This window comes from Talpa europaea (genome assembly GCF_964194135.1).
Source record: "Talpa europaea genome assembly, chromosome: 7".
Classification (NCBI taxonomy): domain Eukaryota; kingdom Metazoa; phylum Chordata; class Mammalia; order Eulipotyphla; family Talpidae; genus Talpa; species Talpa europaea.
Genome location: NC_140074.1, coordinates 33125270 through 33130039, shown reverse-complemented (window position 1 = coordinate 33130039; position 4770 = coordinate 33125270). Strand labels below are relative to the sequence as shown.

The window sequence follows — 4770 nt, the reverse complement described above, 5'->3', positions numbered from 1 at the left end:
TTTATTTCTGTGATTCCTAATAAAACACTTTCAAACATTCTGTACATTTGAAGTAACTCAAAACTGCATTACAGTCTATAAATATCATTGTTGCCATGAGGTGCCAAGATGGTTCTGTACAAAGATGTACAATATGCACATGACATATTAAGTGAAGCTGGGCAAAGCAGTCTAGAACATTAGTTCATGCCAACGCTTAGAAAACATTTCAAACACATAAGACTAAAGCTTGAAACTGCCTGGTGTTTTTTTGTCACATAGTTTGACTGGTCTGCTCAGTCAGCACGATGCCGCTCAATGGATACATCATAGGGCTGCTCTCCTAACCTCTTCAGGGAGCCATTTTGCCAAAAGGCTGGGCACCCCTCTGGGAGTTTGTTCCTGAAACAGGCGCTTGTCTTGCGTAATCCGCCTGGCGCGGGCCGCCACTTCCGGGCATGTCTTGATGACGTCAGCAAGGGATGGCCTGAAAAGCGGCCTATGAGCCTGCCCTGGCTCCAGCTGTTAGGAGATGTAAACCCCCCACCCGTCCATTTTCATCAGGCAGCAGTGGTTTGCCATGAGCATAAGCAGGAAAATAGATGGCAGAGAAGGGAAGGTCTTGGAGGAAACATGCTTTGGCGCCCTCATACAGACCAAAACGGCCCAGGTCCCGCAGCACTAACCCTGGGCCCTGTGGTAATTACTCCAGCCCCCTGAAGGCGAATCTCCGGTGGCTTAGAAAAGATGACCTGAGAGCCTCCAGCACCACTTCAAGCAAGGACTTAGGAAAAAAAAAAAAGTGGAATGGAGTCATCTCTTGGTAAATTTGTCCCGGCCAAAGTCATTAACAGCTGAATGGCCTTTTCCTGAGCAACGGCTCTCAGTTGTGGTGTCACACCCTGGTGGAGTCCAAAGTAGCCCTCATAATTCACGATTTCATTAAAACAGTCAAAACTGTTTTAGTACATCGGCTCCCCACAACAGAGCTGGTATCACGCTGGTTTTGCACACAAGTCTTCACCAGATTTATGGGATATATACTTCAGTGGCTCCGTCAGCTCCAGTAATCAACCCAGGGTGAACCTGTGAGATGACTCAGCAATCTGGAGCCAGACAGGCCTGCCTAAACCGTGAGATTTCTGTCTCTGCAGGAATCTGTCTTCTGCCAAATTGTAAGGTAAGACCTCCTCAGCCAACGGGGCTGTTTTCTAAATATCTGCCAGTTAAATGCCACTATAGCATTATTTAAATCTGCAAGCTAGTATAGGGTATCAATTTCTAGTGGGATGACTTGTTCAAAGCATATGACACTCAGGGCAAATTCCTCCTTTGTCACTTCAGCATCGTTTCTTGTGCCAGTTAGAGTGCTGTATATCTTTTTTTTTTTTTTTAGATTTATTTATACAAGAACCGGGGTACAGGACAGATGTGCGGGAGGGTGAGAGGATTCACTGGAGACAGTGTGGGGAACAGAACAGGCAGAATGAGCGAAATACACTGCTGAGGGGAGCAGCGGGCGAGACAGGAGAGGTCTGCGGCTCCATGTGGGTTGCTCCGCAGCGGGTGGGGATCCAACAGGCACTGCAGAGGCTGCAGACAGCTTCACAGCTGTGCACTCAACCGCCTGAGCCACCAGGGAGGCCCTACAGTGCTGTATATCTTAATGAGTTAAAGACATTGAAGTAGGAGAAGCTAACCTGGTGTGAGATACTTCCTCCACCTACTTTAATTAAGTTCTCCTCCAGGACGGGAGTAAGCATGTTAGACCTAACGGTAACCACGATGTCCCTGAACTTAAGAAATCATGCCACTTTTGCTTTTGTCTTTCGGTGCAAAAGCTTGCTTTGCAATTCTAATTGTAACTCCTGGGGAAATGATGAAGTCTGTGTACTTAAGATGCTTCTTATGCTTCTATTATGCCCAACATGTAGTCCAATAAATTCACGGTCCCAGTTAAAAGGAATATGATGATGAGTAATAAATAACCCATCCAAAATTTCCTTGACATTTTCAAATGTCACTTCTCCATTTCTACTCTTGTCAAACAGTTGAAAAGCCACTGTAAACATGAAATATTGAGCACATAATTCAAATGCCAAACTCTTAATAGGAGCTCAACCCATCCTTGGTTTGATTGGCCACTCCTGCCAGGAGCCATACAATGTTCTGATTGCTATTTGGATCATTATACAGTCCAAGATAGTGTTAGAAAAGTCTCCTGGGGTCCTGTGGTGTGCGCCATCTACTTTAGTACTGGTATACTGCAGGAATATGTTTCTTAACTCATGAGGATTGGCTTTCTTGGTTGACTGCACCTTGACTCCCATGATGTGTTTGGAAGCCAAGAAAGAGCAAGAGCAGTCATTGTTTTAGCAGTCATCGTAAAGACAATAAACTTGGAAAGTCTCTTCAAAAATGTATTTTTAAAGCATTTTTATGGGTTGACTGACTTTAGAGAACTGTCATGTCCAATGTTATTTTACAAAGTAATTAATTATTAAAAAATAATGGATTTCCAGGTATCTCTTCATATTATGCTAAAAATCCATTCTAAGCAATGTCTTCTATTTTATATGTTTTGGGTATTAATCTTTATCTTGTTTATGATTTGGTAGTCTCAATTTTGAGTTTTTAATTCACTTTCTAAATACTGTGTTTTGATTCACAATTGTTTTAAAATTTTGGTGAAGTCTAGTATATCTATTATTTTGTTGCCTGTGTTTTTGGTGTCATATCCATGAAATCATTGCCACGTCCAATGTCATGAAGATTCTCCCTTATGTTTTGTTCTGAGAATGTCATTATTAACTCTTACATTTAGTTCTCTGATACCTTTTGTTTAAATAATTTGGTTTTGCATATTTTTTTAAAGATTTATCTTTATTTATTTGTTTGTTTATTTGTTTGTTTGTTTGTTTATTTATACAAGCACTGGGTACAGTGAGAAGCGCGGGAGGGTGAGAGAATTCACCAGAGCCAGAGCAGGGAGCAGAACAGGCAGAAGGACCGAGGTACACTGCTGAGGGGAGCAGCGGGCAGCAGGAGAGGTCTGCGCGCCATGTGGGACCCTCCTCCGGTGGCCAGGAGCAGCCGGGCATCGAACCTGCGCTGCAGAGGCTGCGGGCAGCTTCACAACCCAGCGCTCAACCGCTGCGCCACCGGGGAGGCCCTAAAGATTTATTTATTTATTTATACAAGCACTGGGTACAGTGAGAAGTGCGGGAGGGTGAGAGAATTCACCAGAGCCAGAGCGGGGAATGGAACAGGCAGACGAACGAAATACACTGCTGAGGGGAGCAGCGGGCGCGGCAGGAGAGGTCTGCGCGCCATGTGGGACCCTCGCCGGTGGCCCGGGATTGAACCGCACTGCAGCGGCTGCGCGCAGCTTGCAGCCCAGCTCTCAACTTCTGCGCCACCAGTGGAAGCCCTGGTTTTACATATTGTGTGAAGTTACATCCCAAGTCCTTCTTTTGCAGATGCCCAGTTTTCCTTCTTTTGCAGATAGATAACCAGTTTTCCCAGCATCACTTATTAACAAGATTTTCCTTTCTCTATTAAGTGGTCTTGACAAGGTTTCAAAAATCATTTGACGAAATAGACACAAGTTCTGGAATCTCTATTCTGTTCCATGCATTTATATGACTTCCTTATGCCAGTACCTCACTGTTTGATTTATAGAAAGTTTCAAAGTATGGAAGTAGAATCCTCCAACTTTGTTCTTTTTTAAAGGAAAAAAGAACTTTTTCTCTTATTTATATTTGTTCTTCTATTTCTGCAACAACAAAAAAGGCATTGTCATTTTGATAGGGATGGCATTGAACCTGTATGGCACTTTGGGTAGTATTGACCTCAGCAGCCTTTTTGATTCATGAAAACAGTTTATGTTTCCATTTATATATGCCTTTTAAAATCATTTTGTAAATGTTTTATAAGTTTATTCATGCTTTACTCTGTTTCTTTGCATTTTATTCTTTTGTAGTTTTGTAAATGGTATTGTTTTCTTCATTTCATTTATGAATACTTGATATTAATATATATAAAACACTCAATTTTTTAAGTGTTGTGTTTGTATCCTGCCACTTTACTGAAATTGTTTATTAGCCCTAAGAGGTTTTTTGTACATTCCTTAGATTTTCTATACATAAGATCATGTCTCCATCCATAGAATATTTCATATATTCTGTTCTAATTTGCATGCCACTTTTCCCCTTTATTTCTTTAATTGCTTTGGCTACTCTCTTGGATGGAAAGGGTGAAAATGGGCATCTTTGCCTTGTACGTATTCTTAGGGGATAAGCTTTTAGTTCTTCACCATTGAGAATGAGGTTAAGTGTGGGTTTTTCATAGGCAATTGATCACATTAAAGAATTCTATCCTAGTTCATTGGTTTTTTTAAATCATGAAATTGTGTCAGACTTTATCAAATTCTTTTATTATATGGTTTGCCCCATTATTCCATTGATGCGATGTATTCACGTTAATAGATTTTGTGTCTTTGCATTCTAGGGATGTCTCATTTAGTCAAGGTTTATCATCCTTTTAAAATTCTACCAAATTCAATTTGCTAGTTTTTTGTTGGGAACTTTGGCATCAACAGTCATGTGGGATATTGGTCTTAATTCCTCTCCTTTTTGGCTTTGGCATCAGGATATTATCAACCCATTGAGAAGGAGTTAGTGTTTTACCTTTATGGTTTTTTAGATGAATTTGACAAGGATTTGTTTTAATTCTCCTAGTATTTGATAAAATTCACACATAAAATCATCTTGTCTTGTACTTTCTTTGTTT

The 4770-nt window shown here is 41.1% G+C and overlaps 1 pseudogene across 1 annotated transcript; it reads right to left on the bottom strand.

The window, feature by feature from the left end:
• Positions 1-478: 478 nt before the first annotated feature.
• On the bottom strand, positions 479-2309 carry LOC311173676 (electrogenic aspartate/glutamate antiporter SLC25A12, mitochondrial-like; annotated as a pseudogene). Its single transcript has 2 exons — positions 1635-2309; positions 479-1357 (listed from the first exon to the last, which is right to left on the bottom strand). The product of its transcript is annotated as an electrogenic aspartate/glutamate antiporter SLC25A12, mitochondrial-like (transcript).
• Positions 2310-4770: the final 2461 nt, after the last annotated feature.